The 14,097-nt window shown below is 43.7% G+C and overlaps 1 protein-coding gene and 1 long non-coding RNA gene across 4 annotated transcripts in view; one reads left to right on the forward strand and one right to left on the reverse strand.

Annotated features, from left to right (window-relative positions):
* The window catches only part of SASH1 (SAM and SH3 domain containing 1), an 893,545-nt gene that overhangs the window by 553,359 nt on the left and 326,089 nt on the right, over nucleotides 1-14,097 (reverse strand). The gene's annotated exons all lie outside the window — the stretch shown is intronic.
* LOC146062578 (uncharacterized) overlaps nucleotides 11,222-14,097 on the forward strand; it is a 47,871-nt gene continuing 44,995 nt past the window's right edge. Inside the window, exon 1 of the long non-coding RNA XR_014471404.1 lies at nucleotides 11,222-11,314. This is a non-coding gene — a long non-coding RNA (uncharacterized LOC146062578). The remainder of the gene's footprint in view (nucleotides 11,315-14,097) is intronic.

The raw sequence follows: 14,097 nt of genomic DNA on the forward strand, positions 1-14,097 counted from the left end.
GGGTTGTAGCAATATTCTATGGATATAGATATTTTGACTTTTGCCATTTAAAGTCAAATAACAGCCGAATTTGCACTTTTTCCGGAAAATCACACATGTAATAGGATGCGAATTGCAGTAAAAATCGCACTTATTTACATTATCATTTATTTCAAACAAGTACAATTCTTAGAAATCAAACCCAGGATTAGAACTTGTAACCTATCTCACTGGAGCCAGACACTTATGTTCAGATTTTAACAATGTATGCTATAATTGTTAGTTCAAATCCATTACTATTAGGCAGAGCTATGTGGTGTAGTAACTCCATATAGCTACAATCCACATATTTCCTGTGCAGGAGTAAATAGCTCTATCTGTAAGGTGTCTGACTCTTGTGCAACAGTCATAGGTTCTAATACAGGGTGTGAAATTTCCATAACTATGTTTATAATAAAGAGAATGTGATATCTATTTTCCTGCTAGGAGTGGTAGTTAGCAACAGAAGCAATATTAATGGCTTTCAATTAACTAATTTAAACTCGCGGAAAGGTGCCCCCTTGGGAGCAGGAGCCCAGTGGCAGATAACTTTATTATTATTATTATTATTATTATTAATATTATTATTATTATTGTAAAGTGCAACGGAATATCCTGCACTATATAAGAAACTGTAAATAATAATAACTCTGTTGCCTCCCAGAGTTCTGGCTATGGGCCATATTTTGGTTCATGTGGTCCTGTGCACGAGAGCGCAATGTTTTTCTTGTGCGCATGCGCTGTGTGTGAGTGGAGGAATGGGGTGGTGGGCCGAGGGATGCGCTAATGGGAATGCCCAGCGTTTCATGGGCATTCTCATGGTAATGCCCAGATGACATGGGTGCCTGTGGTGGGCAGCTGACATCACCGGATGTCAGCTGTCCGCCCTGTCCTCGTACAGGACACATGCAAAGCTAAGACACCTGAGAGTGTCTTAGTTGTGCGTGTGCTCACCACATCATTCAATGGTTGCCGACCATTGAATGAGTCTCGCCCCATAGCCTGCGAATAGATGTTTATGCAAAACATCCATTCACAGCTGTGTGGGCGAATTCGCCCTGCTAAGCAGGGTGGGCGGCACAGCGAGTGGCGAGTGGGCTTAAAAAGACACGCAGCACTGCGAACTTCACAGGACTGCAACATTCAACCAGAACAAGGTCCTATGTTAAGATTCTGACTGTAATAGAACACTAGATTGCACACAATATAGTCAAAATGGACTTGCCTGCACAGTCTACTTTGTTCTTGCGATGGGGGCACGCATTGGCTTTGCAAGCTGTTTACACACAATTCTGGTTCACTCTTAGGATTTGCGCATGCGCATTTCTGTACATGTGCGAACCCAGACTTCGAATGGCCTTGGCGATTTACAATGTCCCTAGGCCGTTTGCAGGGAGGAGGGATTGGGGCGGTGGCGGTGCTATGCCAATGGAATGCCCAGCATTTCATTGGATTCCCCATGAAAACACTGGGCGTTCCCATGCGAATGTAGGCTGGATGAAGTCTATCGGAGGGAGGGGGGCGGCTGACGTCACATGGCGTCAGCCGCCTGTCCTGTCTTCATCCCAGCTCCCGCAAATATAAGTCAGTCTCCATTGACTTTGATTTGCAAAGGCATTGGATGGTCGGGGACATGCGAGGGGATGTGTCTTTGTAACACATCCCCTTGCATGGTTGTGAGGGGGAACAGTGGTGGGGGAGGTGGGTATTTGGTGGGGTGGCAGCTTACCAGGTAAATTAGAATTACCCCCATGGTACGATATGTGCTAAGTGTTCTACCGATTTTGACTGTACCATGTGTATGCATAAGTACAGTGCCTTATGTGAGGGGAAGTTTATATATACAATAAAATTCAACTTATTTCTTGACTAGGTTATTAAACCTTTAATGAATGTGTATATGATTAAATTGATTGTGCTTTTTGTTTACTTTCTTTGTACAGATAAAAATGCAGGTGGTGTTGTGCAACATTATAGCTAATGTTCTGGAAAATACCTGAAGCGGTACCAGAGCGCTCTTACTTTCCAGATGTCACAGCACAGTCTGCTGCTGGAAGAGCAGAGAGAATGAGGATCACAGCGTTTAGCGTGACCTTGAAGTTATTAGTGCATATGCCAGCTGCCTTACAATTCAATTGCCGTGATGAAGTCACTCTCCAGCTTGTGGGGCTGATGAGCACACTGTAACTTTCAGGTCACACTTTCCATGCAGTTTTCATAGCTGTTTTATCTCAGTGCATTCAATTACTATTTTCATACCGTAAGATAAAACTGTCGGAAAATGAATCATTGAAATACTGTGGTAAGCATTGCTTACATTTTATTTTCCACATAAAGGAAAGTAAGTAGGGAAAGCCTGTTTTCAGAGGCGCACACCACCACTGTTCCAAATTATTTGTTTACAGAGCAATATACTGTATTATTATATTGCATTAAGTGGTTTGGGTGGCTAGAAAATATCTAATATGTCATTCATCACATAATTCTGCACAAGCTGGCCACATTAAAGATGAAAGATAAACAATTCAGCAATATCCCCTACTTTATCTTTCTCATTTTGTTTGTCTTATGGGGCCTACACATGTAATGAAATACTGTACAGTAATTTTCTGCTTGTTGCCAGGAGTTTTGTGCTCGTTGCCAGGGGTTAAAGTCTTGTAGCCAGGGTTTCTGTGCTCATTGCCATGGGTTTAAGTGCTATCAGCCAGGGGTTTATTGCTTATTGCCAGGGGTTACTTTCTTGTTGCCTGGGGTTGGTTGCATATGCCATTGCTAGGGGGTTTCTTGCTCACTTCCAGGGGATTTCTTGCTTATTGTCAGGGAGTTTCTTGCTCATTGTCCTTCCTGACAATGAGCAAGAAACTCCCTGACATGCTCGGTGTGAGTGGGGTTACATGCATGTTGCCAGGTTGTCACTGTTCAGAGTGAACTGACGCTCCTGGAATCAGCACTTCCAGGTAACACTTCCCCTGACGGATGCTAGAGGTTTAGTAGGACCTCTAGTGTCTGTGCCCAAGAAGGTGGAAGCCATTTTTGGGACGCCTTTTTTGCAGATTCCATGCTGTCTGCAAGGTATCTGCAGTGTCCCGGTTCCCCCCGCCGCACTTCGCCCATCCCCAGGACCCAGCACTCCAGGCTGCATCCTGATCAGCCTATTGGTTGATCAGACCCTGAGTACCAGCATAAACCCAAGGATAAGGGTATGTGAAAGGCCAGAGGGGCTGGGCATATTCAGAGGAGTGCATATAAATTAGAAACCTTGCAATCACAAATCAGATAAACTCATTTCTAAAATATACCACATAGAACATAAGAACAAAATAATCAAATGGTAAATTTGTATAGTTTTCATAAAATGTATTTAATCCCTCTTTACATACAGTATTACTTTTTCACATCACTGAATCACAATGTATTGTGAGTACAGGGCTTCAATTAGGAGTATGCAAGCGGATCCATCACTCAGGGAGCATGGCATATTATGGGCCTTCCATACAGGGGTCCTTGTCTCAATGTTTTTAGCCCTGCCATCAATGATTACATTACAGTATTCACATCCTTTTCTAACCATTGGTAGAATCATCTTTATCTCCACTTAAGCTGTAAATTTGTGATTAATGTATATACCAGCTTTGTACATCTGGACAATGTACAGCTCTATCAGGATGACCAGAATCATGACTGTCAATAGGACAAACAGTGCAGTCACCCTTGGCTCACAGGTACTGCACTTTATTGCATACTCTGTCACCTGCTTAACAGAAGTATAGAGACTCACATACTAAAAATCTATAAAGCTATGGCTAATGGCAGGTTCTCCACAGGGTGGCAATAATGATAGACTACATCAGAAGACAGTGGGAGAGAGGGGCATGACAATATCTGGATCAAACCTCCTGGTATTTATTTAATTCCTGTCATTTAGAGCATACCTCAGTGTGTGCCAAGACCAATCTGCCCCCTCCTGCCCGTGACAGTCACTGCCACCATCAGCATGTGTGAGCACAGATAATATGACCACTGCTCTATAGGAAATGAAATAACCACTATAACAAGGAATACTGAGAACATGTGCTGCCATCAGCTGCACAGCAAGCTATGGCAGTTCATGGTTGGCAGCATCCCAAGCATTTTTTTCCACCCTATTAAAAGTACTGTTTGTGAATTCTAATTTGGGCTATAAAATAATCAATAGAAGTTTTGGAAATTATGAAGGCTCCAGGAAATACAAAAGTTGATATATTCGGGTACTGCACTAAATATAATATTAACATTAATGATCCATGTGCTAAACTAGGCTCAGGACAGGGGTGAAAAAAAGCCTCAGCAGTGATAAGTAAATATACAAGACAGTTATTATGTGTATCAGATGCCGAGCTATATAAATAACATGGTATGCATTTAAGTTGCACTGTGCATGCCTCTGATTGGGTGGTGTCTCAAGGAAATGTCGTGGGCATTTTGGTGTAATTGAATGTATACATAGATGCTCATAGGCAAACGAAGGGGGGATTTCTAGTAGCCTGGAAACCCTCCTCCTCTTGGCAAGTGCCTTAAATTGTAACAATAGCATTATCATATACTATGATCAGTAGAGCTGCCACTTTTGTGCAGTGGGACTACATTCGCTGTTTTCCAGTCCTCTGGGATTACTCCAGTAGCTAGTGACTTATTCCTTCCACATTTGGACAAATGTTCACCAGGAAAGGAGTGTGTATCGGCATTTGCCTACATTAGCAGATGGGAGACCAACAGTAGGTACAGCTAAGCTGGGGCCCTTCTGCATGCAACTCATAATAAGGCCCTTTAGCTCTTTCTTACTTCAGCCCTGTCATCTGCCCAGCAATGCCACCTCACTGCTACCCATGCCCTTTCAGGCCACTAGGGACATTCCTGTGTTCTGCCATTCTTCACCTGCAGAAGGATGTTGTTTCATCCTGGCAATTCCCAATATTTTGTAACATGGGTGTCACTGTCTTAGAGGCACTCACGCAACATGTTCTTCAACTGGGTGCCAGAAAATGTAGTCACATGATCCCCATAGCCTGTCAGCACTAGGGACGCCTTACTTATACCTGCAGAGACGATTGGGGAAGAGGGGGTGGGTAATGCTGTGCCCTGGGACAACCTGACCTCTTAAGTAAAGGTGTGTCCACTGACATCTTGCTCCTTGCACGTTAAACAGCCTTTTTTGGAACAGATTTAGATCCAAAACACTGCCCGAGATACAGACCCAAAATGCGTTTCATGAAACACAAAAAGTGCCCGGTGCACATCCCTATTTATCACTATCCATTTTATCACTTTTCAAGCTTAGTACATCTGGCCCTATATGTGCTTATGGTTGACTGTACATCTTTCCCAGTGCCAGATTTATGCTTATTGCTTGGTGATATACAGTAGTCTTATCCCACAGCTATTGGATAGATGTCACATGGCAGTACTCAGGTCGCATCAGCATCAACTCCAAATTGCTGCTAACTGACAAGTATTTGTAATTTCAGAAGTACTGCACTGTGTACGATCTCATGTATTGCCTTCAATCTCCACTAATATGTGACAGCACAAATAGAACCCTGTTTATATATAATATACCCACAATGCTTGCTCAGAACAGACAACAGGCAAGTACATACAGTCATTTGTTGCTTTTCTTTTAAAAATGTGAATCAGTTTTACCCAAGTAAGAGGTAAATCATATCAATGGTGTATACTGCATTTTATTTCACATGTACCCAAAGACCCATAGATAGATTTGTAGGTACTCTTTACCTAGCACGGCGCCCATCGCGGCCATCGCGGGCATTGAATGCACTAAAAAAATCGGGTGCGACGCGACTGACGTGATGCCCGCGATTTCCCATAGGGAACAATGTTAAATGTCTCAATTGACCCGATTTTTCTGTTCAATGCCTCAATTGACCCGATTTTTCCATAGGAAACAATGTTAAATGACCCACAGAGGGCAAATAGGCACCCTAAAGTGTGAAATGGCCCCCACAATTGTTAACGCCCCCCCACGATCAACGTGAACCCGAAGCATGGCGAGCGCAGCGAGCCCGCGAGGGGCGGCGGTACGCGTCCTACGACCTTTTCATACCCCCACTATCCACGTCGGCGTGGAGTTGAGAATAGAATAGTGTGGCGAGCGCAGCGAGCCACCGAGCCCAAAGCCCTGTGAAGGTATCTGCGTCCCCTCGCGGGGCGCGCTGCGCTCGCCACGCTTCGGGCTCGGTGGCTCGCTGCGCTCGCCACACTATTCTATTCTCAACTTCACGCCGACGTGGATAGTGGGGGTATGAAAAGGTCGTAGGACGCGTACCGCTGGCGCTCGCCACGCTTCGGGTTGATGTTGATCGTGGGGTGGCGTTAACAATTGTGGGGGCCATTTCACACTTCAGGGTGGCTATTTGGCCTCTGTGGGCCATTTAACATTGTTTCCTTTGGAAAGATCGGGTCAATTGAGGCATTGAACCGTAAAATCAGGTCAATTGAGAAATTTAACATTGTTCCCTATGGGAAATCGCGGGCATCGCGTCGGTCGCGTCGCACCCGATTTTTAGTGCATTCAATGGCCGCGATGCCCGCGATTTTTTTACCTGCGATGCCCACGATCAAAATCGTGGGCGCCGTGCTAGGTAAAGAGTACCGATTTGTATTGTAATAACGATTTATTGCAGGTAAAGGAACAATATGTGCTAGCTATTGGAACGTTCTGGTAATTGCCCCTCACCAACAGAAGGGGAGTTACAGATCTTTCTATAATGAAGAAGATTAAAAATGATACACAAAAAGCATATGAGAGCTGTCATGTTATGTTGGACGTGTCCTTTGTTAATTTTGATTCTGGATAGAATAGTTGGATTTCTTTCGTTTTGGTGAAATGTTATGAACATTTACACACTGCACAAAATATGAACCGGTATTATGCCAATGACAGTGCTGGAGTCCAAGTTTTATCTAACACTGTACTATGGGGTGATTCCAGTTGATTTGGTCCCTTGCAAATTCGCAACGGGACCGTTATGATGGCCTGTGCATAATCGCTAATACGCATGTGCAGGTCTTCACTGCGGGCGCCCTCGGAGACTTGCATAGTCTCAGAGGCGCTCGCACCGAGGGAGGGGGGGGGGTGTCATGCAGGAGGCAGGCAGAAAATGGCTGGGTGCACCCAGGAAAATACAGGGTGTCCACTTCCGAATGGGGGTGGCCACCTGCCTTCCAGGGGGCGGGCGGCTAATGTCTCATTGGATGTCAGCTGCCCATCCTGTTCTTGGAACAGGGCACTGCTGATCTAAGTCACCAGAGAGTGACTTAGATTAGCGAGCGCTACAGAAATCATTTCATGGTCGCCGATAGTTGACCAAATCACCCAAAATCAAATCCCTAACTCAGTGGTTCCCAAACTGTGTGCCTAGGCACCCTTGGCTGCCTCAGGACACTTGCAGGGGTGCCTTGGTTTGGTGGACCAGGATCAATTCATATTAGTTATGTGCAATGTACCAGGCAAAACCAGTGCTTGTGGCTGCCAATCATAGTATATGTGCACAAACAGGAGCAAGTCCTGCCCCTCACCACATAACTGTGACATATAAACACAATGTACTTACTTTTATATTTTTTCCTGAGTTTCTCAATAAAAAACATTTGGGTACTTGTTTCCTAGCACGGCCACAAAGATCATGATCGTGGGCATCGTGAGGAAAAATCGGGGGAATCGCGGCCATCGCATGCACTAAAAAATCGGGTGCGATGGCCGCGACACGATGCCCGCGATTTCCCCATAGGGAACAATGTTAAATGCCTCAATTTAGCCGCGATGCCCCTGATTTCCCATAGGAAACAATGTTAAATGGGTCAATATACCCAAATCATCATAGGGAACAATGGTAAATGGCCCAGAAACCCCCCAAAACACCCCTGAACAGTGAAATGTCCCCCCAAAAGTATTTTACGCCACCCCACGATCAACGTGAACCCGAAGCGTGGCGAGCGCAGCGAGCCCGCGAGGGGCGGCGGTATGCGTCCTCCGACCTTTTCATACCCCCACTATCCACGTCGGCGTGGAGTTGAGAATAGAATAGTGTGGCGAGCGCAGCGAGCCACCGAGCCCGAAGCGTGGCGAGCGCAGCGAGCCCCGCGAGGGGACGCGGATACCTGTGAAGCCCGCGAAGGGAAGCGTTTACCTGTGGGCTCGCTGCGCTCGCCACGCTTCGGGTTTGCGTTGATCGTGGGGTGGCGTAAACTACTTTTGGGGGGACATTTCACTGTTCTGGGGTGTTTTGGGGGCTTTCTGGCCCATTTACCATTGTTCCCTATGATGATTTGGTGAAATTGAGGCATTTAACATTGTTTCCTATGGGAAATCGGGGGCATCGCGGGTACATTGAGCCATTTAACATTGTTTCCTATGGGGAAATCGGGGGCATCGCGTCTGGACCATTTAAGCCTTTTTTAGCCACATACGACGCGACCGACCCGATTTTGACTGTTTTCAATGCATTTCAATGGGAAAATCGGGGGCATCGCGTCGGTCGCATCGTATACCACTAAAAATGACACACGATGGCCGCGATTGTGGCCGTGCTAGGAAACAAGTACCAACATTTGGCCTAGAGGTGCCCTGAAAACATTTTGATGAACTAGGGTGCCGTGATTTAAAAAAGTTTGGGAACCCCCGCCCTAACTACAGAAGCAAGATGCTCATCTTTGCTTTTCCTATTTATGGGTGTAAATGCAACCTCCTAAGGTCATGGTGTAAATGCAACCTCCTAAGGTCATGAATGGTGTGGTATATGCTGACAGTAACATTTTTAGAAGATGTTTGTAATAAAAAAGCAACATTTTGACAACATTTTATTAGATATTCCTTATGTGCTAATATGAGGTTTCCCTGATCATTACAAGTGATTGCACCACAAACTTCCGTTATCGTAGAGAATATAAGTTCAGTACAAGGTTAAAAGCACTTTAAAAAATGGCAGCTAAATAGCATTCACTGTTATTAGAGTGACAGATCTGTAGCAGTTTCTGCTGTAAATGAATGCCAAGAATCACGCCTGAACTCCAGATGCTCTTTGTAAAGCACTTTCCATACTTATCAACATTAAATGACAAAGTCTATTATCTATTATTCCACAGCAAACTGTTTGGGTATAAGACATTTCCATTTATCTATCTCCATATGGCCTTCACACTTTCTTAATTTCAATGAAAGAATATGCATCACAGTATGTCTTATTGGTCAGACATACAGTATAGTAAACTGTAACCCCAATGTCTGATGCACATTGCTCATACATACCGCAGGCTTTTCAATTACACACAAGGATTTCAACATTCTTTATTAACCTCGTTATTGCTTATCAACAGTTTCCAACAAGTTTCCTACATACTGTATAACCTCGATATTGCTCACCAACAAGTTTCCTATATAACATCCTTTAACCCTGAGACTGCTGGGGTCACACTATAGTGTTAGACGACTGCTGGAGTAACACCAGTGTTCCACATTTTAAAGATCATCATAAATGTGACAAATAAGGCATGGCAATAGAGGGGGAGATATCTTCAAGTTTCTATTAAAACATTTTAAAATATTTTGGATTTTAAAACTGAAGACAATGATCTCGATTGGCCTTAATGAGGGTTGTGAAATTACCCCATTTATAAACTAATGAGCCTTCATCTACTAACATGGGAGTTTTTATGTTCTGTACGTATTATTTTTGTATATACATAGATAAACTCAGTGGCGGAACTACCGAGGGTGCAGGGGGTGCAGCTGCTATGGGGCCCGGCGGCTGGGGGTGCCCCGAAGGACAGCAAGCACTCCCCTGCCGAATTTTAGTTATATCTATGCAGTCTATGTATTCAAATGTATCTTTTATGTAGTTTTTATATTTAACATACACTTAGATCACAATCCTTTGGGATATTTAAAGAATGCTTTTTGATATGTATCTTTCTTTTTTATTTACATTTTTAAATTGTTTTATATATATTTTTTATGCTCGTACTGTTATATATGGTTTGCGGAGCCCTTGGCATTATAAATGGACTGATGGCTCATCATTTTTTAAACAAGATCTGTATCCAGTATATTTTGCAGTATAGGGCTGCTTACAATTTAATGGCGAGCTAGAATTATAGACGTAGTAATATACATTCCGTCTCCCCCTTGCCTGCACTGCAGCTCACCCGACTTCTCACTGATTGGTGAGCAGCCTGTACTTATCCCTGTCGAGCGGACATAGTAGCCACCCCTTCTGACAAAGTCTTCAGATGAAATGTGTTGGGTGGGGCATTGCCTGTGACGCTCGCAACCTGTCTCCTTCACCCAGCAGCTTCTCCGAAACTGGTCTTTCGAACGTAGCCGCGCAACCCAGTGTGAGCATGTCTCCAGGACTGGCAGTAGGAGGGACTGACCTGGTGTATGCTGTGTTTTTCCTGGTGTCTTTGTATAACTCCTTCGTGGATAAATGTACTTTTATTACAATTACAGTACTTGTTTAATAGACCATGAAGTGCCCCCCACAAACACACACACAAACACATTTTTCTCTTTGTCTCTGGCGATATATATATATATATATATATATATATATATATATACAGAAGAGGTATGACACTCCATGGTCTTTTAGAAATAATTGAACAGGACACAGGTCACGTTCAATGTTTCGGAAGGTGTACAAAAAACCAGGCAATCGTTTCAATAAGGATCAGGGGGGGGGGGGGGTGGGGGGGGGGTGGCAAGAAACTGCTTCAGCTAGAATCCCGATGGATATTCACCCTGGATACCATCAACCCCAAAGGACTGAATGAACAATTTTCACTTTATATGTTTTTCTAGTGCTGTGGATCCTTATTGAAATGATTTCTAAGTTTACAGTCAGAGCTTTCCATCTTCAACATGTTCTTGCTTTAGATTAGCCTAAATATTTGTTTATTAATCTTAATAACATATATCGCTTGGCTAAATTAACAGCCATAGTAATTTTTTGCAGCTGTGTTAGACAGCCATTCTTAAATCATAATATTTCATATTTCACCTAGATCACTTTGCTTTGATTATTTTTACTAGCACTGCACTCTTTTCAATTTGTTTGTCGGTCGCTATAGTAACGGAGATACTGTCTGAGAAACCGATGGCTCATTTCCTGGATGGCCAGAGTCTCAGTGAGCGGATGTGACGTCACTGACACATTTCAGGGGACGCACGGCCGGAAGAGACACAGGCACCAGACAGCTGTCAGATAGGATGGACGGACCTCTTCTTGTGTGGCACATATAGGTAAGACATGTCACCCTGATTTTTTATATTGAACATGTATTTGTCTTGATAAAGCAAGGAACTCCTTCCAAAACATTGACCATGACCTGTGTCCTGTTCAATTATTTCTAAAAGACCGTGGAGTGTCATACCTCTTCTGATATATGCTTACATTTTATGGGCACCATACCAGCCACTATATATATATATATATATATATATATATATATATATATATATATATATGTAAATGAAGTGGCATTCAGAGGCAGGTAGCATGTGTGGACTCTTTAATCCTAAAGATCCATTCTCAACGTTTCAGGGTATGGTGACCCCTTCATCAGGATAATCAGGATTATTATCCGATTATTAATTTGTATTTGTGAGGACCGCCATATCTTCTCCAAAAAGGCACCAGAGCACAACTGTGTCCTGAACTGGACGTGACATTAAGACCTGAGTGCCATGTCCGTCTGTTTGATATATATATATATATTTCTCATGGGATCGGGCACTTCCCACTGGCTCCTGCTCCACTGAAGACCTTGGCCTGGGTGCCCGCCTGACCCGGAGAGTGACTCCGGTAAATGGATATAAACGAATGAAGCAGCGTCACTCCAGGTACTTAGTGGTGGAAAAATACTTTACACAAGACACACAGTAAACTATTTTTTCCACCACTAAGTACCTGGAGTGACGCTGCTTCATTCGTATATATATATATATATATATATATATATATATATATATATATACTTGTCCAAATAAAGCACGTCACTCCGGGTCTTGTGCAAGTAAAAACGTAGTTTACTGGGTGCCTACGGCGTTTCGGGCCAAGCCCGTCTTAAGGACAAGTATATGTGGCCGGGGGTAACCTTGGCAACCGGACGAGCACCCGGGCAAGCATCCAGCTATATTCTGGTGGGCAGTGCCGGATCTATTGGAACGCTATCTATATATATATATATATATATATATATATATATTATACTGTATGGAACACAGTAATGCAGATGCATTGCACCAGGGCCCCTAAGGATTAAGGGGTCCACTGCTGCCAACCATTTCTGTGTGCCATATTGTAAACTAGGGTTGGAGTGGAGGAGCCCAAATTATATGTTTGCATCTGGGCCAACCGCTCACAAGTTCCATCACTGAGTGCTATGTAATGAAGTAACTTAATATATAGAATCCTCTATATGCAGGAGAAAATCGCTATATCAGTGCCTGCTTCTTGTGGAACTGGTCATGTGTTCCAATAGCGGTTGTGACTCTTGCAAATTAAAATAAAGAGAGCCCTATCAACATTTTTCAATGAACTATTTCAAATTATATATACATATATATGCATGTCCAATGGTCCTGGCATGCTGATATAGCCCTCCAGTGGGGCAATCCTGCTCCAGGTGCATTTCCCTGACGTGAAAGCCTCACTATGATTATGATTCCAGCACAGCATAAAGGATGGCACTCAGGAGACTTCAGAAAATGAAAAAAGTGAAAAAAATTTGCTGTATTTACATGACAGCCGGATACGGGAAACGTATCCACTTCCTTTGGTTAGGGTGTGTGGTGTATGCAGAAGTGCAGCTCTGACTAGAAAGCTGTGAGTATCAGTGGCATCAGTGGTATCTCAACAAAGATAATGGGGGTATAGGCAGCACCTGGATGTCACCCTCTGAGGTATGTCACCACAGTGCCAACTCCTCCTCAGTGACAGGAGCCAGGTACTGCACTGTAATAATACATACATGCTGCATGCTGACTGGTCCCCAGGTGCAGCCCAGCCTCTGCAGCCCCCATAGGTGACGAAAACAGGGAGGGGGGGTTCCGTACCACTAGCCCATGCCTCCTACTCCTAAATCCATTCCCCTACCCCACAAGGACACATCCACCAACATACATGCATTGCACCAGGTATCAATAATGGTAGGAACGCTGCTGGTGAGTATGTGGGGCTATTCAATCCCGGGTCACGACTGTTGATCCGACCCAACAGCCGTGACCCTAGACCGTTTTTGCTTTGCTCAACAGCAAAACGACAGCCAGGTGGGATTCAATGTCCCGCTTGGCGATCGGGGAAAATGGGGTGTGTTCAAGTAAACGGCTGTGGATCGTAGAGATTTGGCCGTGATTGCGACAATTCACGCTCGTAATCGACAAAACGGTCCCGACAGGCTCATTCTGTCGATCTGCCTCTTCAATTCTGACAGACAAGACAGCATTGAATAGGCCCCAGCCGCTATATCCCCCATCGGAAATAGCGGCAGAGATTGAATACCCCCCCTTAGAGTTCCTCCCAACATGACCCTTTTCAGGATGGACACATCTGTGTTCCTGGGCTTTCTTATTTTATGATTGCCCTCTCCTTTCTTGAATTTTTTTTGTTATGAATTAAACTGTTTAAAACAGGTGATGGCAATCCCAATCAATCCCTCGTGTTGGAAGGTATGTTTTCCATAGGGTATATCAAACAACCAAAGTTACCAAATTAGATCATTCCAGACAAGTTCTCATATTTCATGTATGCATAATACATCCCATAGCACATCTTACTTTTCCTTCTAAAAACTGATTAGTTTTAATGTATCCTAGGGTGCTTGCAAATTGATTTCAATGTAAATGAATGTCACATTGTTTATGCGATAGTGTCCTTTTTAAATTATCCTGTAATTAAATTCCACTGCGCTCATTACCTTAAAAATCAAGAATGGGATTTTAAAAACAAAGCAGATTCAGTGTTGCAGACGGTTTAACCCACTTGTTTAACTATTTGGTTGCTTGCATGCTTTTTGCGCGGGTAT

This window comes from Crinia signifera, chromosome 3, assembly GCF_055691185.1.
Source record: "Crinia signifera chromosome 3, ASM5569118v1, whole genome shotgun sequence".
Classification (NCBI taxonomy): domain Eukaryota; kingdom Metazoa; phylum Chordata; class Amphibia; order Anura; family Myobatrachidae; genus Crinia; species Crinia signifera.